The sequence below is a fragment of the Crinia signifera genome, chromosome 6 (assembly GCF_055691185.1).
Source record: "Crinia signifera chromosome 6, ASM5569118v1, whole genome shotgun sequence".
Classification (NCBI taxonomy): Eukaryota; Metazoa; Chordata; class Amphibia; order Anura; family Myobatrachidae; genus Crinia; species Crinia signifera.
This window is the reverse complement of record NC_139222.1, coordinates 64,016,289-64,038,635: the sequence shown is the minus strand read 5'-3', so window position 1 is coordinate 64,038,635 and position 22,347 is coordinate 64,016,289. Positions and strand designations below refer to the sequence as shown.

At 52.9% G+C, this 22,347-nt stretch overlaps 1 long non-coding RNA gene across 1 annotated transcript in view; it reads left to right on the top strand.

Moving 5' to 3' along the window:
* Nucleotides 1-3,883: 3,883 nt before the first annotated feature.
* The window catches only part of LOC146007656 (uncharacterized), a 108,010-nt gene continuing 89,546 nt past the window's right edge, over nucleotides 3,884-22,347 (top strand). The window contains exons 1-2 of the long non-coding RNA XR_014444378.1: nucleotides 3,884-4,589; nucleotides 9,749-9,902. This is a non-coding gene — a long non-coding RNA (uncharacterized LOC146007656). The remainder of the gene's footprint in view (nucleotides 4,590-9,748; nucleotides 9,903-22,347) is intronic.

The following is a 22,347-nucleotide window of genomic DNA, read 5'->3' as shown; positions in this document are numbered from 1 at the left end:
ATATGGTCCAAGTGTATTTTGCCTGGCCCAACGCTGGTTTGGGCATGAATATCGGGGAAGCCCGGCACCGCAGTATATAGCGGTGCCCGGAGCTTCCCCGGCAGCAGAGAGCCTTTGGTGCGGCCGGGCCTGCCCCCTTCAATGACAATGCTGGCCGGGCCCGCCCCTATTCCTGACGACGGCAGCCGGGCCCGCCCCTTTTCGTCACGACGCGGCCCGGGCACGCCCCTTTTGTGACCTAGGCGGCACGGGACCACCCAGAACAGTGACGACGGCGGGCCCGGTCCGCCCCCTTGACGATGCCCCCCTTGCAGCGGCTCACTGCCTGCCCCGGTTCCTAGAAGGAACACTAACAATGCTATGGGGTGGAGGAATGCTATGGGGCAGAGTGGGCGTAGGAATGCTATGGGGCAGAATGGGCAGCGGAATGCTATTGGGCGGAGGAATGCTATGGGGCAGAGTGGGCAGTTGTATAGTATGGGGCAGCTGAATGCTATGGGGCAGAGCAGGTAGCGGAAGATCTACAGGGCAGAGAGGGCAGCGGAATGCCATGGGGCAGAGTCGGCAGCAGAATGCCATGGGGCAGAGTCGGCAGCGGAATGCCATGTGGCAGAGTGGACAGCGGTATGTTATGGGGTGGAGGAATACTATGGGGGTAGGGAATGCAATGGGCAGAGTGGGCAGCTGAATGCTATGGGGCGGAGGAATGCTTTGGGGCAGAGTGGGCAGTTGTATAGTATGGGGCAGACTGGGCAGCTGAATGCTATGGGGCAGAGCGGGTAGCGAAAGGTCTACAGGGCAGAGTGGGCAGCAGAATGCCATGGGGCAGTCGCCAGCAGAATGCCATGGGGCAGAGTCGGCAGCGGAATGCTATGTGGCAGAGTGGACAGCATAATGCTAGGGGGCGGAGAAATGCTATGGGGGGAAGGAATACTATGGGCAGAGTGGGCAGCAGAATGCTATGGGGCGGAGGAATGCTATGGGGCAGAGTGGACAGCGGAATGCCATGGGCAGAGTGGGCAGCGTAAGGACTATGGGGCAATATCAAGAAGGAGGGGCACAAGCACCCGGGATAAGGGGGTACTCACTGCCACCTGTAGCGCTTCTGCATCACAACTCCTTCTGGACTCGCTCCACAGCAGGTGAGGCTTTGTTTTGTGTCCTCAGCTCCTGCAGCAGGAGGTGCTGGGTCATCCTCGGCTCCACCTGTCGTGCTGTTCTGGGTTGGCCTATGCAAGTTCCACCACCGGCTCCTACCAGGCTAGGGATCTTCCTGGGTCCTCTCCTACGCTCTGCTGTCTCCTGTCCTCCCCGCGGCTCTTGTCCTTGATGTTGCCTCAATGTGTCTTAATGTGTCTTGATGTGTCCTTGATGTTGACAATGCTATAGGGCAGAGTGGGCAGTCGAATAGTATGGGGCAGACTGGGCAGCTGAATGCTATGGGGCAGAGTGGGCAGTCGAATGCTATGGGGTGGATGAATGCTATGGGGCAGAGTGGGCAGTGGAATACTATTGGACAGGGTGGGCAGTGGAATTCTATGGTGTGGAGGAATGCTATGGGGCAGAATGGGCAGCGGAATGTTATGGGGCGGAGGAATGCTATTGGGCAGAGCGGGTAGCGGAATTCTATGGGGAGGAGGAATGCTATGGGGCAGAATGGGCAGCAGAATGCTATGGGGCGGAGGAATGCTATTGGGCAGAGCAGGTAGCGGAATATCTACAGGGCAGAGTAGGCAGCGGAATGCCATGGGGCAGAGTGGGCAGCGGAATGCTATGGGGCAGAATGGGCCGGAATGCCATGGGGCAGAGTGAGCAGCAGAATGCTAGGGGGCAGAGAGGGCAGTGGAATGCTAGGGGGCAGAGTGGGCAGCTTAATCAGGGTTGCCGACTTTTTAATGCTCCTCTCCGGGAGAAGCCAGGAGAGGAGACTTTCCTTACCCGATCGGGGGGCGGGGCTTGACTGTGATGTCATTAAGCCCCGCCCCCATTACGGGAAGTACAGTAGTACAAATGACTGATATCCATGGAGGGGGGGGGCTAAAATGACGCGATTGTGCCATTTTAGCTCCACCCCCTCCTCTGAGACCCGCGGATTGCGGCATTTACATTCCGCGATTCGGGGGGCTCAGGGGGGTCCCACAGATTCCGGGAGGGTTGCCCTCCCTTCCGGGGGGACCGGGAGGGGGACCCGATTTTCGGGAGACTTCCGGGAGGGTCGGCAACACTGAGCTTAATGCTAGGGGCGGAGGAAGGGAAGGAATACTATGGGCAGAGTGGGCAGTGGGAGAGGTCTGCCAATGGAGGTTGTACCTCCATTCAACTACAGACTGGTGAGTGCTGCTTATTCTTTCTGAGAGAGAGAGAGAGAGAGAGATGAACGAAGAAAGCGGCATTCAGAGACTGTATTGTTTGTAGAAAAGGTAGGACAAATTTTAATCCATAGGAGATGGGGGGTCGCAGCCCCTGTCTTCAGGATCAAATAACAAATACAAAACTACATATATATATATATATATATATATATATATATCATAGAGTACATTTAACACTTACCCTCCACCCGTGATGAACTCGGGATACGGTCGTATTATCGACCACAGTTAAGTCGACAGTCATTAGGTCAACACTGTTGGGTCGACAGGCAGCAAGGTCAACATGGATGAAGGTCGACAGGTGTCTAGGTCGACATGGGTTAGGTCGATATGGGTTTTTACACTGTTTTTTGTGCCGACAGGTGGCATTTCATGCCCTACCATCCACTAGGGCATGGTGGGAGAGTAAAATAGTGTGCCGAGCGCAGCGAGGCACCGTGCCCGAAGCAAGTGATGCGAGGGGCTGCAGTTGACTTCCAACTGCGTCCATGTCGACTGGGTCGACATTTGGGTAAAAAAAAACAGTGAAAAAAACCCATGTCGAACTGTCGACCTAACCCATGTATACCTAATGCATTTGTCGACCAAAACCCATGTCGACCTTGTCCCATGTCGACCTAGACACCTGTTGACCTTCACACATGTCGACCTTGCTACCTGTCGACCCAACGGTGTTGACCTAATGACTGTCGACCTAAGTGTGGGCAGTGGAATGCTAGGGGGCAGAGTGGGCAGCATAATGCTAGGGGCGGAGGAAGGGAAGGAATACTATGGGCAGTGGAATTCTATGGGGCAGCCTCGTGGGGCGGAGGAATGCCATGGGCAGAGATGGCAGCGTAAGGACTATGTGGCAATATCAGGAAGGAGGGGCACAAGCACCCGGGATAAGGTGGTACTCCCCGCCACCTGTAGCGCTTCTCTGTCTCACCCACAACTCCTTTTGGACTCGCACCACAGCACACCCGGGATGCTGCGCATCGCAACAAACCACTGTAACATGAAGTTTGCAAGTGCGGTGTAATGACTGTGGCTGCTCCTCTGCTAGGTAGGTATAGATCCCCTTCAATTACAGTTACTGCATTGTGTTACATAACTTTTTAATTATCCCAGATAGTTCCTCTTCTGTAAATCAGTGACAGTTACTTCTCTGCTAGTTGTGTCTTCGGCTCCTGACCTGCAGCAGGAGGTGCTGGGTCGTCCTCGGCTCCGCCTGTCGTGCTGTTCTGGGTCGGCCTCTGCGTCCACCCCCGGCTCCTATCAGGCTGGGGATCTTCCTCTGTCCTCTCCTCCGCTGGGCTGTCCCCTGTCCTCTGAGTGGCTCTTGTCCTTGATGTTGCATCGTGTTCAAAGCTCACTTTCGGGCAGGCATCTCACAGGGCAGCTCCGCACCACTGAGGGGGCTTCTACAGGTCTCTCCAGCTAGGGGTCCTTTGCGTGTCCTCCACACTTCTGGTTCCTCGAGAGAGTGTGTCCTCCGCGGTGCCTGCGCGCCTTGGTCTCCACTTGCTGCGTCCTCTATCTTCTTCGGAGCAACCCCGGGGGAATCCTCCGGCTGGGTGTGCTCCTAGGTAATTTACCCCCTCAGCACCTTCTTCCTTGAGGTTCTAGTCTTTAATCTCTCAGCTCCTCCACGGGCAGGCACTATGTAGGACACCTCGGCAGCACACAACAACATCATTCTGTTCTCTCTGGGTTTGGGGCTCCTCCTGTGGTTGGCAGCTAGTGGGGGCAGCGCGGTTCCTGGTCACACACAGCTGCGCAGCCTCCGCTCCTTACAGGTCAGCAGCTCACAGCACTGCACAGGCCCTTGTCCGCTCCAGGGATCACCCTTCCCGGTGCCGGCACTCTCTGCTGTGGGTTATGCATCGCTGCAGGACCGCCTCTGCTCCCCCTGCCCTACTCTCTATAGTCCCTGTCACTGGCTCCCTCGCCATAGCCTGTACTGGCTGTATCATATATTTTTATATTTCTTTTTACTCAAAGGCTATATATCCCCCTTCCCACACAGATTTAAGTTGACGAGGCTGAAGTTGGCTTCTTATTCACTTCTTATTCAAGCTCCAGCTTCTTATTCAGAAAAATCCCTCTTGCGAGGGTTAATGAGTATTGGGACACACATTTGACACCTAAAATCATCAGAGGGGGGCCACTTACAGATGACCCAAGTGTATTTTGCCTGGCCCAGCTACTTCTGTCCTGGTGAGGCTGACTCCCCAGGTATGTGTGCTTTGTTGTTGGTGTCAGCAGAAGGGGCATAGGCAATGGGGTGAGGAGTGTAAGAACCATTAATACATCACTGTATGCTGGCCCAGTGAGCACTGTGATGTCTTGGTAGCAGCAGTGGGTGTGATTGCTTGTGGGGCTTATTTGCTTTAATAATGTCTATAGCTTGTGTGTTTTTATAAACATAGTGTGTGTTTATGCCACATGTGTATGCATGGTATGTGTGTGTGTGTATGTCCTGTGTGTATGTATGGTATATGTGCATATATGCCCTGTGTATATGTATGGTTTATGTGCATATATGCCCTGTGTCTATGTATGGTATGTGTCTGTGTATGCCCTATAGGCTATGTATATACATATATATGTATGTATACTCGTATACTATTTATGAAATACATGCAGATGACTGGTGGTGTAGATGCCGGCAGTCAGAATACAGATGCCATCATCCTATCCCTCCTTGCTAGTGCCTAACCTTCGTGCCCCACAGCCTAACCCTAACCCCCCTTCTTTCTAGTGGCCGAACCCTCCTGCCCACAGCCTAACCCTAACTCCGCCACTATTGCCAAAACCTAATTTTCTTCCAGCCTGACGCTGGCCTGCCCCACATACTTATGATTGGGATCAGGGGGTAACTAGAACTTTCAGGGCCCAATAGCAAAATCTTGAAATGGCCTCCAACCACCACCTTTGTCACTACAATGCTTCTATGGGGGGTGGGTCAGGTGCTAAAAAGAGAAGGTGGAGAGAGGGGAGACAGAGAGCAGCAGGAGTGAGATAGAGAGGGGGTGAGGTGATGGGCGGGCAAGAGCTGGTGAGGTGACTAGGGATGATGAGGGGGAGGAGAGGATGCAGGTCAGGGGTGAGGTGACGGGGGCGAGAGGTGGTCAGGTGACTAGGGATGATGAGGGGAAGAGAGGATGCAGGTCAGGGGTGAGGTGACGGGGGCAAGAGGTGGTCAGGTGACATGGGATGATGAGGGGGAGGAGAGGATGCAGGTCAGGGGTGAGGTGACGGGGCGAGAGGTGGTGAGGGGAGAGATTGTGAGGGGGTGGCAGGGATAGAGTTGGTGAGGTGATGTGACGAGGTGAGGTTACAGAGGGTGATAGGGGAAGAGGAGAGGATGCATGTCTTGATTTCACTAGCGATGGAGGGACTTACATTCACAGCGCTGGCAGCCGCAGGCCTCCTCTACCTCCCACAGCTGCAGTAACTTTTCTCCTCCGGTGCTCCTGCAGCCGCTGGGTCTTCTCCTTCCCCTGCTGCCACAGTGACTCACATGTCTCCTCAGGTGCCGGCAGCCAGATGAGAGGGGGTAAGGTGACATGCCGCCATGGTGCCACTGGTCTCTTGAGAGCCGGCAGCCACTGGGCTTCCTGCTGCTCCCACCCACCATAGTGACAGAATTAGTACTCATATAGGCTCCTGCAGCCGCTGTGTTTCCTGCTCCCACCCGGCGATGAAGGGGGGAGTAACAGGATAGTGGCGCAGCCTCTGCCAAGGCGGCACTACTATTTAAAAAAAAATAAAATCAACTTAAAATAGGGTGTAGGGGATTGCCCCCGTGCCCCACAGCAGTTGCATCCTCTGCACCCTCTGTAGTGACCCAACTGATTGGGAGGTCTGCATTGATATTCTGACTGCCGGCATCCCATTACATCCCCCTGCTGATGGACAGGAATGAATTCAGACCACGCATGGCACTGCAGTATTAAACCATTATATTACATTGCATTTATTAAACAGCATATTTGCAACATTTCTGGGTCACACAGGCTCTAATATGTAAATAAAAGATATGTATGTGTACACACACACACATGCATACACACACACACACACACATACATACACACACATGCATACACACACATACATACATACACAAACACACATGCATACATACACACACACACACACACATGCATGCACACACACACATACATACACACACACACACATGCATACACGCACACAAATTTGTAATATGATTTTAATGTTAGACCTCAGGGCCCCCTGTCAAAAGTCCCCTCGGCCCTCCAGAGCCTTAACCCAGCTGTGTGCGAGGGGATGTGTGTGAGTACACTCCCTCGCATGGTACTGACGGAGCGTTCGGATGGTTGTTATGGGCTCGCCAAGCAGCAGTTGACCCCTGATTACCGAGCCTTGCTGAATCAGGCCCTTAGTGTGAAATGCTGCAATATAAACTACCAGACAATTACACTGAGGGGAGGGCATAGTTATTTTAAAAAGATTCATTAGGGTCGTACCCACGTGACCTAGGTAACGCCCATTACGACGCCTGCAGGTAACACCTCATAGCCCACAAAAAAAAAGTAAAACCATAGATATACACTCTCCCGCTCCCATGCTTTAGTGCCGCACATTGCCCCGCTGCTAGCCGCTGCCCCGTCACTTCCTCGAGACCTCACCATACATATACAGTAACATATATCAGTTCCCGACCGTCCCCGGTCAGCGGCAGTGCCTGCCGCACAGTGCCCAGCTGCTGGATGCACCTGCCTCCTCCTGCCCGCTGTCCTCTTCTCTCATCGCTGCCCCACCTCCTCCCGCCCTGCCTCCTAGGTCGTAGGTGGGTGTAGGTGGGCAGGCTGACATGGGGGGAGAGGAGGATGCTGCTAGAGCAGGGGTGTAGGTGGGCAGGCTGACATGGGGGGGGGGGGAGGAGGATGCTGCTAGAGCAGGGGTGTAGGTATGCAGGCTGACATGGGGGGAGAGGAGGGTGCTGCTAGAGCAGGGGTGTAGGTGGGCAGGCTGACATGGGGGAAAGGAGGATGCTGTTAGAGCAGGGGTGTAGGTGGGCAGGCTGACATGGGGAGGGAGGAGGATGCTGCTAGAGCAGGGGTGTAGGTGGGCAGGCTCACATGGGGGGAGAGGAGGATGCTGCTAGAGCAGGGGTGTCGGTGGGCAGGCTGACATGGGGGGATAGGAGGATGCTGCTAGAGCAGGGGTGTCGGTGGGCAGGCTGACATGGGGGAGAGGAGGATGCTCCTAGAGCAGGTGTGTAGGTGGGCAGGCTGACATGGGGGGAGAGGAGGATGCTGCTAGAGCAGGGGTGTAGGTGGACAGGCTGACATTGGGGGAGAGGAGGATGCTGCTAGAGCAGGGGTGTAGGTGGGCAGGCTGACATGGGGGGAGAGGAGGCTGCTGCTAGAGCAGGGGTGTAGGTGGGCAGGCTGACATGGGGGGAGAGGAGGATTCTGCTAGAGCAGGGGTGTAGGTGGGCAGGCTGACATGGGGGGAGAGGAGGATTCTGCTAGAGCAGGGGTGTAGGTGGGCAGGCTGGCATGGGGGAAAGGAGGATGCTGTTAGAGCAGGGGTGTAGGTGGGCAGGCTGACATGGGGGGAGAGGAGGATGCTGCTTGGGCAGGGGTGTAGGTGGGCAGGCTGACATGGGGAGAGAGGAGGATGCTGCTAGAGCAGGGGTGTAGGTGGGCAGGCTGATATGGGGGGAGAGGAGGATGCTGCTAGAGCAGGGGTGTAGGTGGGCAGGCTGACATGGGGGGAGAGGAGGATGCTGCTAGAGCAGGGGTGTAGGTGGGCATTCTGACATGGGGGAAAGGAGGATGCTGTTAGAGCAGGGGTGTAGGTGGGCAGGCTGACATGGGGAGAGAGGAGGATGCTGCTAGAGCAGGGGTGTAGGTGGGCAGGCTCACATGGGGGGAGAGGAGGATGCTGCTAGAGCAGGGGTGTAGGTGGGCAGGCTGATATGGGGGGAGAGGAGGATGCTGCTAGGGCAGGGGTGTAGGTGGGCAGGCTGACATGGGGAGAGAGGAGGATGCTGCTAGAGCAGGGGTGTAGTTGGGCAGACTCACATGGGGGGAGAGAAGGATGCTGCTAGAGCAGGGGTGTCGGGGGGCAGGCTGACATGGGGGGAGAGGAGGATGCTGCTAGAGCAGGGGTGTCGGTGGGCAGGCTGACATGGGGGGAGAGGAGGATGCTGCTAGAGCAGGGGTGTCTGTGGGCAGGCTGACATGGGTGGAGAGGAGGATGCTGCTAGAGCAGGGGTATAGGTGGGCAGGCTGACATGGGGGGAGAGGAGGATGCTGCTAGAGCAGGGGTGTAGGTGGGCAGGCTGACATGGGGGGAGAGGAGGCTGCTGCTAGAGCAGGGGTGTAGGTGGGCAGGCTGACATGGGGGAAGAGGAGGATGCTGCTAGAGCAGGGGTGTAGGTGGGCAGGCTGACATGGGGGGAGAGGAGGATGCTGCTAGAGCAGGGGTGTAGGTGGGCAGGCTGACATGGGGGGAGAGGAGGATGCACGATTGAGCAGTGGTGTAGGTGGGCAGGCTGACATGGGGGGAGAGGAGGATGCTGCTAGAGCAGGGGTGTAGGTGGGCAGGCTGACATGGGGGGGAAAGGAGGATGCTGCTACAATAGTAGAGTGGGTGAAGAGTCTGGAATGGAATAGAAGGACTTGGAATGGGTACTAGGGGCCGTGCGCATGTGCAGTTTATGAAGAATCGGCTGATATGCAAATTCGCAGCCACGTGATCAGGTCTGAATTAGCCCCAAGGAGATGGGGTGATACTCTATTGATGTATTTTATCACGCTGTTTGTGCTCATTAGGTTTAGCCACGCACAGCCACTGGTCACTTATTTCAGCCCGTCCCTCCCCGGCCGGTGTGAGCTGAAATGCCGCCTCCAGCGGCCGACAACGCACCGGATGGAGGAACTGTATTATAATCATCTTCTAATAAATCAGTATTTTAGTTGGTTTAGCATCTGTTCTATAAGGAGACCCTGGTTTCTGTATTTCCCCCGGAATGCCCTGTATACTATCTGATCACTCTCCCTCTCAGGGTTGGGCTACTTGGGCTACTTCAGGTGGGTACTTACAGAGCTCAATATACATTACACGGTTCCCAGGCGTCAGCTCGTCGCACTGACTATTCTTCACCTGTTACATTGGCCGGTGGCTATAATCAGTTTCCAGCTTATTTACAATGTGATCGTTCCACTACGTTGAATTACATATATTGTTTTTTACAGTATCTGCTCCACGCTTTACTATTATTTGCATGTCATGTAATACATAGATTTAACAGCATTTAATGTATGATAATTGCGAAAAAGACATTTCAGGGCTCAGTCAGAGAAATGATATCAGTGATTCCCCCCTTTTCGTAGACTCCAATCCATGCTGGTCCGCACTCCCGGAATGCACAGGGGACTCCGGAATTTAGAGGCGATGTTCTGACTTCCAGAAGTGCATCCCGTTACATCTGCTGGAATTCCCGCACCCCCTACCCCTGGTATCCCGGAGGGCACCATTTAATAGCAGGTGAGTATGTGATCACTTCCTGTCTTGTAATTTACATATAGGGGATTATTCTGGTTGATTCGCAAGGCTGTAAATTTGCCGCGTTGTGATTACACCAAAGCCCGCCTTGTGAATGGTTGGCTGTTGCAGTAACATCCACAAAGTAACATCCATTCACAGGCCAGGAGGGAACGGCCACATCTTTTGATGGTTGCCGACCATTGAAGGATGTGGTGCGTGCATGCAAATAAAAGTGACTTTCAAGGCACTTACATATGTGGGCACACTGGGAAGGAAATGGGGGGGCAGCTGACATCCGGTGATATCAGCAGCTGCCCACCCCCCGCATCATGGCCTCATTAGCATGAGAACGCCCTGAGTTCTTATAGGAACGTCCATGAAACACTCCCATACGCTAATGGGGCCACCCCCGCCCGCTGTCCTGGTTGCGTATGCACAGTGCCACCACCGTTCCCTGCGTGGCAACCAGAATAAGGGCCATAATGAGTTTTACAATCACATTTGCTGGAATGTAAGTAGAGATTTGTCCATAGGAGTTTTGTAGACACTACCATTTACATACTGAACAAATGACATCTGCATAGAAAATGGGCTATACAGACCATATATAAGGTGTGCCCAAATGAAAAGGGAGACTACGGTTGTATGTAAACAATATTTTAATCAAAGAATATTTAATTACAGTTCATGTGTAACATTACAACTACACATAATTGACATTGATGCAATGATCCAGCGCGTAACAAGGGAGTGGATGGATTCAGTGTAGAAACTCCTTGGTTGCTGATGAATCCAGGTTTCCACGGTCTCCTGCACCTCCTTGTCACAGGTGAACCGTTCACCTTTAAGTGTTTGTTTTTTAAGTGGCCGAAGATATTGGAGTCACATGGGGAGATAACTTCACCATGCAGCGTAAATGTATATTTATAGAGAATATAACATCAGTTCTGGCCTCCATCCGCCCCAAGTTGCCAGCCTTTGATGTTATATTTTATATAAATTCAGCTTCGGTCACATATGATAAGTTGTTCACAGCAGCTTATCATGTGGGATCCTCAAGCAATGCAAATGCAGGAGGAGGTGCTTACCACCCCCTGCTGGCATTTGTGATCATATCAAACTGCGATGCAATGGCAGTGTAGCGGGTCATTGCGACCATTGGTTGGGGTGTTCCTATACGACTACAGCTTAAGTAAGTCTCATCTTACTCAGTCTTGCAGTCGCAGGCTGGCTTGCGAGGTGAAGAAAACTTTACCTTGCAGCGTAAGTGTATATTTATATAAAATATAACATCAGTTCTGGCCTCCATCCGCCCCAAGTTGCCAGCCAATCTTTCACCTTTGATGTTATATTTTATATAAATTTAGCTGAGCTTCCGGTACGGGGCGGAGAAAGGGCACCATGACGGCGGAGGGGGAGGACGGATGGCGGCACGGTGACTACTCCCCCCCCCACCCCGGCCGGGGCGGGCGCACTGCAACGGCAGGAGATGCACGGAGATGCGGCACTGGATGACGCCACACTGGACCAGGCCGCAGCCAGCAGCGCACAGCTCAGCCCCCGGGTACGGCACCATAGGCTCAGGACCCGGCCACAGGCACGGTCCCCGGCATGATGACCCCCGAGGCGACGGTGGCCCCCATCGGCACCTGGAGGCGGCTTCCGGCCAGGACAGGGGAAAGATCAGGCCCAAGCTGCTGTCCCGCAGCATCAGCAGATGCAGGAGTCCGCAGCAACCAGTGGCGCCTCTGATGGCTGCCTAGGCGCTGTGCAGCTCGGCAGGTATGTGTTCCCTGTGTGATACTGTACTGTCCCGGCTTATATTGTTACATACCTGGCTGCTGCAACGACCAGTAGTGCCGCTGATGGCTGCCTAGGTGCTGTGCAGCTCGGCAGGTATGTGTTCCCTGTGTGAAAACTGTACTGTCCCTGCTTATTAGTGTTCACTCTAGCAGTTAGAGCGGGCAGGGCGCCGGGGGCGGACCGGGCCGCCATTGACACAAGAGGGGCATGCCCGGGCCGCTGCCGTCATCAAAGGGGGCGGGCCCGGCCACCGCCGTCACCAAAGGGGGCGGGCCCGGTCCCTCCGAAGTCGGTTTGCTGATGAGGAAGCGCTGGGCATCGCCATCTACGGCGGCACTTTGCTTCCCCGTGGGGCTGTATTTAGCGGGGCGCTGCTAGAGCTAAAGCAGCCTAGCGGGAACACTACTTATATCGTTACCTACCTGGCTGCTGCAGAGACCAGTGGCGCCACTGATGGCTGCCTATGCGCTGTGCTGCTCGTCGGACATGTGGTCCCCGCATGTAATGTCTCAATGTAATGTATGTAATGCCCCCCCCCCAGTGCTTGATGCTACACTGTAAATCCACAAAAAATTCCTAGTGTGCGCAAGCACACATGGCCAATAAAGTTGATTCTATTCTATTCTATTCTTGGGTCGCAAATGATAAGCAGCTTATCATGTGGGATCCTAAAGCAATGCAAATGCAGGAGGAGGTGCATACCACCCCTTGCCGGAATTTGTGATCAAATCAAACTGCGATGCAATGGCAGTTTAGAGGGACATTGTGACCATCGGTTGCAGTGTCCCTCTATGGCTACAGCTTAGGTAAGTCTCCGCTTTCTCAGTCTTGCAGTTGCAGGCCGGCTTGTAAGGCGAAGGAACTTCACCTTGAAGCATATATTTATATTTATATAAAATGTAACATCAGTTCTGGCCTCCATCCGCCCCAAGTTGCCAGCCAATCACTCGCCTTTGATGTTATATTTTATCTAAATTTAGCTGAGCTTCCGGTAGGGGCCTCAGAAAGGGCGCCCTGGACGGAGTAAGGCGTAGGAGGAGGACGGATGGCGGCACGGTGACCACTCCCCCCCACCCCAGCCGGGGAGGGCTCACTGCAACTGCAGGAGATGCACGGAGATGCAGCACTGGATGACACGGCAGTGGACCAGGCCCCAGCCAGCGGCGCACAGCTCAGCCCCCGGGGACGGCACCAGAGGCTCAGGACCTGGCCGCAGGCACGGTCCCTGGCATGATGACCCCCAGAGGTGACGGTGGCCCCCATCGGCACCTGGAGGCGGCACCCGGCCAGGACAGGGGATATATCAGTCCCACAGAACCAAGCCGCTGTCCCCCATCATCAGCAGATGCAGGAGCCATCTATCCTGTGGCAGCACCCCCCGTCCCCCCCAGGGAGGATGTATGATTAGACTATAGGGGGCAGAGGCGTGGAACTCAGCCCAGGGAGGGCCCAACTCCAGCCTCAGACCTCATTGTCTCTCCCCAGGCCTCAGTGACTCTATCCCCCCCGCCCCCCACCACCACCACTGTCCTTGCTTATATCGCTACCTACCTGGCTGCTGCAGCGACCAGTGGTGCCTCTGATGGCTGCCTAGGTGCTGTGCAGCTCGGCAGGTATGTGTTCCCTGTGTGATAACTGTACTGTCCCTGCTTATTAGTGTTCACTCTAGCATTTAGAGCGGGCAGGGCGCTGGGAGGTGGACCGGGCCCGCTGATGTCAAAGCTGGTGGCGGTCCCGGGCCGCCAATGTCACAAGAGGGGCGTGCCCGGGCCGCAATGTCATCAAAGGGTGCGGGCCCAGCCGCCGCCCTCATCAAAGGGGGCGGGTCTGGCCCCTCCGAAGTCGCTTCGCTGCTGGGTAAGCACCGGGTATCGCCGTCTGCGGCGGCGCTGGGCTTCCCCGTGAGGCTGTTTAAGTGGGGCACTGCTAGAGGGGCAGGGCGAATTTTGCTTTTTAAAAATGTGGTCCCCGCATGTAATGTCTCAATGTAATGTATGTAATGCCTCCCCCCCCCCCCCCTTATCCATGCTTGATGCTGCACTGTAAATCCCCAAAAAATTCCTAGTGTGCGCAAGCACACATGGCCAATAAAGTTGATTCTATTCTATTCTATTCTTGGGTCGCAAATGATAAGCAGCTTATCATGTGGGATCCTCAAGCAATGCAAATGCAGGAGGAGGTGCATACCACCCCTTGCCGGCATTTGTGATCATATCAAACTGCGATGCAATGGCAGTTTAGAGGGACATTGTGACCATCGGTTGCAGTGTCCCTCTATGGCTACAGCTTAAGTAAGTCTCCCCTTACTCAGTCTTGCAGTCGCAGGCTGGCTTGCAAGGCGAAGGAACTTCACCTTGCAGTGTAAATGTATATTTATATAAAATCAGTTCTGGCCTCCATCCGCCCCAAATTCCAGCCAATTCCTCGCCTTTGATTTTATATTTTATATAAATTCAGCTTGGGTCACATATGATAAGCTGCTCACAGCAGCTTATCACGTGGGATCCTCAAGCAATGCAAATGCAGGAGGAGGTGCATACCACCCCCTGCCGGCATTTGTGTTCATATCAAACTGCGATGCAATGGCAGTTTATAAGGACACTGAGACCATCAGTCACGTTCACCCTCTATGACTACAGCCTAAGTAAGTCTCCTCTTACTCAGGCTTGCAGTCGCAGGCCGGCTTAATTTTTGGACTGCACTTGATGTGCACGATGTATTGCACGTTATAGATAGAAAGTTAGAGCATGTGACATGTGTCCTGTGTGTTGAGGTACCAGGAGTACCTTGTTGTGTGGAGAAGCCGATGGTCCATGGTCCCGGACTGCTACGGCCGTACCGTTCGCACAAGCTGATCTACGTTCTTCCTAGGTCAGTGTCCTGTACACTCTCACGTGGTGACAGCCGCATGCAGCTGGCAGTCATAGCCATTGCTGGGGAGCGATGATTTAGGCAGGCTGTCAGTACGTTTAAAGTGCAGACATGCAGCAATTTGGTATCACAGATGTGCAGCAGGTTGGTGTCACAGATGAGGCGGGAATCCTTTGGAAACGCGTTTCCAGCTTTGTCAACCTGGCTAAAGTGCTCAGATTTTAAGAGGCTTTAGAGAGTTGATGTTCCGGTCTCTCGGTCTCCAGTACTTGATGGACAGACCAATCCTTGGGATGCGTTTCGCCGCACTCAGGGTTGCTTTTTACGTGACGCCTCCCCACTTAAGCGCTGCAGACACCATTTTTTTTCCCAGCATAGAGAACAGGTCTGAATCAGGCTCTCAGTTTGGATTGCATATGATAAGCTGCTTGCAATAGTTTATCATGTGCAATCCTTAAGCAATGCAAATGCAGGAGGAGGTGCATTCCACCCCCTGCCTCCATTTGCCATCGTATCAAACTGTGATTGCAGTTTAGAAGAACATCGGGACCATCGGTGGCTGTGACCCTTTGCGACTGCAGCCTGAGTAAAGGGGCATACACACGTAGAGATCTGTGCTAAGCAATTTTTCTAAGCAATTTTGCTAAGCAACTTTGCTGGTGTCGATCTTCCATGGGGAGCACATATACACGCAGAGATTTGTGCTAAGCAATAATAGTGGGTGGATATTACCAGAGGGGAGGTTTTTTTTTTTTTTTTCTCATATTTTACTGATGTCGTATGCATACGTATTTTTTCAATACGAATTTGTATTTATCAGCCATTAAATACTAATTCGTATCAGCAGAAGCCTACATGGATCATTCAGATCCGTGCAAGTGTCAGTGTAGAAAATAAATATTTTAAAAAAAATGTCATCAAAGGGTGCGGGCCAAGCCGCCGCCCTCATCAAAGGGGGCGGGTCTGGCCCCTCCGAAGTCGCTTCGCTGCTGGGTAAGCACCGGGTATCGCCGTCTGCGGCGGCGCTGGGCTTCCCCGTGAGGCTGTTTAAGTGGGGCACTGCTAGAGGGGCAGGGCCAATTTTGCCCTTTAAAAATGTGGTCCCCGCATGTAATGTCTCAATGTAATGTATGTAATGCCTCCCCCCCCCCCCTTATCCATGATTTATGCTGCACTGTAAATCCCCAAAAAATTCCTAGTGTGCGCAAGCACACATGGCCAATAAAGTTGATTCTATTCTATTCTATTCTTGGGTCGCAAATGATAAGCAGCTTATCATGTGGGATCCTCAAACAATGCAAATGCAGGAGGAGGTGCATACCACCCCTTGCCGGCATTTGTGATCAAATCAAACTGCGATGCAATGGCAGTTTAGAGGGACATTGTGACCATCGGTTGCAGTGTCCCTCTATGGCTACAGCTTAAGTAAGTCTCCCCTTACTCAGTCTTGCAGTCGCAGGCTGGCTTGCAAGGCGAAGGAACTTCACCTTGCAGCGTAAATGTATATTTATATAAAATATAAAATCAGTTCTGGCCTCCATCCGCCCCAAGTTGCCAGCCAATTCCTCGCCTTTGATTTTATATTTTATATAAATTCAGCTTGGGTCACATATGATAAGCTGCTCACAGCAGCTTATCACGTGGGATCCTCAAGCAATGCAAATGCAGGAGGAGGTGCATACCACCCCCTGCCGGCATTTGTGATCATATCAAACTGCGATGCAATGGCAGTTTACAAGGACACTGCGACCATCGGTCACGTTCACCCTCTACGACTAAAGCCTAAGTAAGTCTCCTCTTACTCAGGCTTGCAGTCGCAGGCCGGCTTAATTTTTGGACTGCACTTGATGCGCGCGATGTATTGCACGTTATAGATAGAAAGTTCGAGCATGTGACATGTGTCCTGTGTGTTGAGGTACCAGGAGTACCTTACTGTGTGGAGAAGCCGATGGTCCATGGTCCCGGACTGCTACGGCCGTACCGTCCGCACAAGCTGATCTCCGTTCTTCCTAGGTCAGTGTCCTGTACACTCTCACGTGGTGACAGCTGCATGCAGCTGGCAGTCATAGCCATTGCTGGGGAGCGATAATTTAGGCAGGCTGTCAGTACGTTTAAAGTGCAGACATGCAGCAAGTTGGTATCACAGATGTGCAGCAGGTTGGTGTCACAGATGAGGCGGGAATCTTTTGGAAGCGCGTTTCGAGCGCTCAGGCCGGCTTTGTCAACCTGGCTAAAGTGCTCAGATTTTAAGAGGCTTTAGAGAGTTGATGTTCCGGTCTCTCGGTCTCCAGTACTTGATGGACAGACCAATCCTTGGGATGCGTTTTGCCGCACTCAGGGTTGCTTTTTACATGACGCCTCCCCACTTAAGCGCTGCAGACACCATTTTTTTTCCCAGCATAGAGAACAGGTCTGAATCAGGCTCTCAGTTTGGATTGCATATGATAAGCTGCTTGCAATAGTTTATCATGTGCAATCCATAAGCAATGCAAATGCAGGAGGAGGTGCATTCCACCCCTGCCTCCATTTTCCATCGTATCAAACTGTGATTGCAGTTTAGAAGAACATCGGGACCATCGGTGGCTGTGACCCTTTGCGACTGCAGCCTGAGAAAAGGGGCATACACACGTAGAGATCTGTGCTAAGCAATTTTTCTAAGCAATTTTGCTAAGCAACTTTGCTGGTGTCGATCACCCATGGGGAGCACATATACACGCAGAGATTTGAGCTAAGCGATAATAGTGGGTGGATATTACCAGAGGGGAGGTTTTGTTTTTTTTTTCTCATATTTTACTGATGTCGTATGCATACGTATTTATTCAATACGAATTTGTATTTATCAGCCATTAAATACTAATTCGTATCAGCAGAAGCCTACATGGATCATTCAGATCCGTGCAAGTGTCAGTGTAAAAAATAAATATTTTAAAAAAAATGGGTACTCTTTACCTAGAACGGCGCCCGTCGCGGGCATCGCGGGTACATTTATGCCTGCCCGCGACGCGACCGACGCGATGCCCGCGATTTTCCCATTGAAAACCATGTTAAACCTGAAAAATCGCGTCGGTCGCGTCGCGGCCGGCCATAAACGTACCCGCGATGCCCGCGACGCGATGCTCCCGATTTCCCATAGGAAGCAATGTTAAAAGCCGCGATGGACCCGATTTTAGTGTTAAATGCCTCAATCCACCCGATTTGGCCATAGGAATCAATGTTAAATGGGCTACAGAGCCCATTAACCCTTAAATGTCCCCCCAAATTTTTAACGCCACCCCACGATCAACGCCAACCCGAAGCGTGGCGAGCGCAGCGAGCCCGCGAGGGGCGGCGGTACGCGTCCTACGACCTTTTCATGCCCTACTATCCACGTCGGCGTGGAGTTGAGAATAGAATAGTGTGGCGAGCGCAGCGAGCCACCGAGCCCGAAGCGTGGCGAGCGCAGCGAGCCCCGCGAGGGGACGCGGATACCTTCACAGGTAAGCGCGTCCCCTCGCGGGCTTCACAGGTGTCCGTGGCCACGCGGACACCTGTGAAGCCCGCGAGGGGACGCGCTTACCTGTGAAGGTATCCGCGTCCCCTCGCGGGGCTCGCTGCGCTCGCCACGCTTCGGGCTCGGTGGCTCGCTGCGCTCGCCACACTATTCTATTCTCAACTCCACGCCGACGTGGATAGTAGGGCATGAAAAGGTCGTAGGACGCGTACCGCCGCCCCTCGCGGGCTCGCTGCGCTCGCCACGCTTCGGGTTGGCGTTGATCGTGGGGTGGCGTTAAAAATTTGGGGGGACATTTAAGGGTTAATTGGGGCTATTTGGGCTCTGTAGCCCATTTAACATTGATTCCTATGGGAAAATCGCGGGCATTGAGGCATTTAACGCTAAAATCGCGGTCAATCAGGCTTTTTAACATTGTTCTCTATGGGAAAATCGCGGTAATCGCGGGTACCCGATTTTGATTTACCCGCGATTTACCCGCGATTTACCCGCGATGCCGCGATTACCGCGATTTTACCCGCGATGCCCGCGATTTCAATCGTGGGCGCCGTTCTAGGTAAAGAGTACCAAAAAATGTCATCAAAGGGTGCGGGCCCAGCCGCCGCCGTCATCAAAGGGGGCGGGCCTGGCCCCTCCGAAGTCGCTTCGCTGCCGGGTAAGCAGCGGGTATCGCCGTCTGCGGCGGCGCTGGGCTTCCCCGTGAGGCTGTTTAAGTGGGGCACTGCTAGAGGGGCAGGGCGAATTTTGCCCTTTAAAAATGTGGTCCCCGCACGTAATGTCTCAATGTAATGTATGTAATGCCTCCCCCCCCTTATCCATGATTTATGCTGCACTGTAAATCCCCCCAAAATTCCTAGTGTGCGCAAGCACACATGGCCAATAAAGTTGATTCTATTCTATTCTATTCTTGGGTTGCAAATGATAAGCAGCTTATCATGTGGGATCCTCAAGCAATGCAAATGCAGGAGGAGGTGCATACCACCCCCTGCCGGCATTTGTGATCATATCAAACTGCGATGCAATGGCAGTTTAGAGGGACATTGTGACCATCGGTTGCAGTGTCCCTCTATGGCTACAGCTTAAGTAAGTCTCCCCTTACTCAGTCTTGCAGTCGCAGGCCGGCTTGTAAGGCAAAGGAACTTCACCTTGCAGCGTAAATGTATATTTATATAAAATATAAAATCAGTTCTGGCCTCCATCCGCCCCAAGTTGCCAGCCAATTCCTCGCCTTTGATTTTATATTTTATATAAATTCAGTTGGGTCACATATGATAAGCTGCTCACAGCAGCTTATCACGTGGGATCCTCAAGCAATACAAATGCAGGAAGAGGTGCATACCACCCCCTGCCGGCATTTGTGATCATATCAAACTGCGATGCAATGGCAGTTTACAAGGACACTGCGACCATCGGTCACGTTCACCCTCTACAACTACAGCCTAAGTAAGTCTCCTCTTACTCAGGCTTGCAGTCGCAGGCCGGCTTAATTTTTGGACGGCACTTGATGCGCGCGATGTATTGCACGTTATAGATAGAAAGTTAGAGCATGTGACATGTGTCCTGTGTGTTGAGGTACCAGGAGTACCTTGTTGTGTGAAGAAGCCGATGGTCCATGGTCCCGGACTGCTACGGCCGTACCTTCCGCACAAGCTAATCTCCGTTCGTCCTAGGTCAGTGTCCTGTACACTCTCATGTGGTGACAGCCGCATGCAGCTGGCAGTCATAGCCATTGCTGGGGAGCGATGATTTAGGCAGGCTGTCAGTACGTTTAAAGTGTAGACATGCAGCAAGTTGGTATCACAGATGTGCAGCAGGTTGGTGTCACAGATGAGGCGGGAATCCTTTGGAAACGCGTTTCGAGCGCTCAGGCCGGCTTTGTCAACCTGGCTAAAGAGCTCAGATTTTAAGAGGCTTTAGAGAGTTGATGTTCCGGTCTCTCGGTCTCCAGTACTTGATGGACAGACCAATCCTTGGGATGCGTTTCGCCGCACTCAGGGTTGCTTTTTACATGACGCCTCCCCACTTAAGCGCTGCAGACACCATTTTTTTCCCCAGCATAGAGAACAGGTCTGAATCAGGCTCTCAGTTTGGATTGCATATGATAAGCTGCTTGCAATAGTTTATCATGTGCAATCCTTAAGCAATGCAAATGCAGGAGGAGGTGCATTCCACCCCCTGCCTCCATTTGCCATCGTATCCAACTGTGATTGCAGTTTAGAAGAACATCGGGACCATCGGTGGCTGTGACCCTTTGCGACTGCAGCCTGAGTAAAGGGGCATACAATTTTGCTAAGCAACTTTGCTGGTGTCGATCTCCCATGGGGAGCACATATATACGCAGAGATTTGTGCTAAGCAATAATAGTGGGTGGATATTACCAGAGGGGAGGTTTTTTTTTCTTTTTTTTTTCTCATATTTTACTGATGTCGTATGCATACGTATTTTTTCAATACGAATTTGTATTTATCAGCCATTAAATACTAATTCGTATCAGCAGAAGCCTACATGGATCATTCAGATCCGTGCAGGTGTCAGTGTAAAAAATAAATATATATTTTTTTGAAACGGCGTCCCCCCCCCGAACAAGTAAACAAGTAAGGGTTCCCCGTATTTTTTTAAACCAGCACCAGGCCCAATGGCCGGTCCTGGTTCCCAAAATACAGAGGACAAAACGAATGGGGTCCCCCGTATTTCAAGAACCAGCCCCAGGCCCAACCAGCCAGCAAGGTAATGCCACAGCCGGGGGGGCGAGGGGAGACTTTTTCTACAAGTCCCCCCCGCGAAAGCATTCATCCCTCCAACCGGTCTGCCTGGTCAGAGGTCCTGGGGAAGTGGGGACCCCACCGATAAAGGGGTCCCCCCTTCCAGAACTTACCTGGCCAGGCAGTCCCAGTACCCCTGGCCTGTGAGGGGTGTGGTATGGGGTTCCGACATTCGGGATCCGGACAGCCGGACTCAGACAGCATGGCGAGCGCATAAAAACCCCTTGCGGGGGGTATTCTATTCTCTCTCTATGGGGGTCGTGGACCCCCACAAGGAAAAATAGCGAGTGGCCGTTGGGCTGTCGTTGTTTTGACAGTCGGGATCCCGACGTCTGGTAAATGACTGTCGGGAACGCGTCTGGCACCCCCAGTGGGTACCGGGCTGATTCAAGTGTAAAAATTTGTATAAACCATTGGGTTTTGCTGTGGAACTATGAGTTCCAGCAAGCCTGGAACGCATACTGGGACTTGGAGAACCACAAGTCCCAGCATGTGGCCCATTTAAGAGCTTGCTGGGCTCATAGTTCAAAAGCAGAACCAATAGTTAAATAAAAACACAAACACACATGAAAAATAAAACTTTATTACATTCAGAGCCCTTTCATCTGAATACTTACCTATCTTGACACGTAGGTAGGTCTCCTCCATCCATCTGGTGGTCCCTAAGAAATCCTGTTAGGTTACCTGGGGAAGGAAAGCATACTCACTAGGGTTCGCCGTTGTAGATGGCTCTGGCAAGGTTTGGAATAAATTTTTTCCATCTGTATAGACAGAAATGTCCTGCCTGTAGTATAATGTGGAAGCACCCAGCACAGGGGCGTAACTAGATCTCTCTGGGCCCCATAGCAAATTTTGAAAAGGGCCCCCCCACCCCTTTGTACAGGGTGTCAAAATGCATACACAGAGGCAGGAGGTAAGAAACACAGGGGTAGTGGCCGACAGGAGGGTCAAACACAGAGGAAGGTGGTACAGTACTACAGGGGGTCACAGTGGGGGTAGGGGCAAGAAGGTGTCACACAGGCATAGTGGGTTCAGGGGGTCTTACACAGAGGAAGGATGTGGAGAGTGAGGAAGGTGACACATACAGGGGATGTGTGGTACAGGAGGGTTAAAGACCAGGGATGAGGGTGGAAGAGGGTCAAGGTGTCATACAAGAGAATAGGGGGAAATACACCAGGGGTGATGGGGGGTGAAAAGGGTCACACACAGAGGAAGGGTGTAGGTGGCTCATAAGGTTTCATACACACACACGCACACTGGGTACAGAAAAGAAGGTACAGTGCTCCAAGGGCACTTACCAAGCAGGGGGTGAGCTCCAGGCACAGGGTCAAGTGGAGACCGGCGGCAGGGGAATTCATGCTGGACAAGGCAGCAGTGTCATCCCTGTGCGGATGCTGGAGGCAGGCCCAGCACTGTGTTCCCATCATGATGCAGCTACTGGAGAGGAGGTGGGTGCAGGGACTGCTAGGCGGGGGTCAGGGTCACGCAATATCTCCGGCGTCTGGGGGGTAGGCAGTGC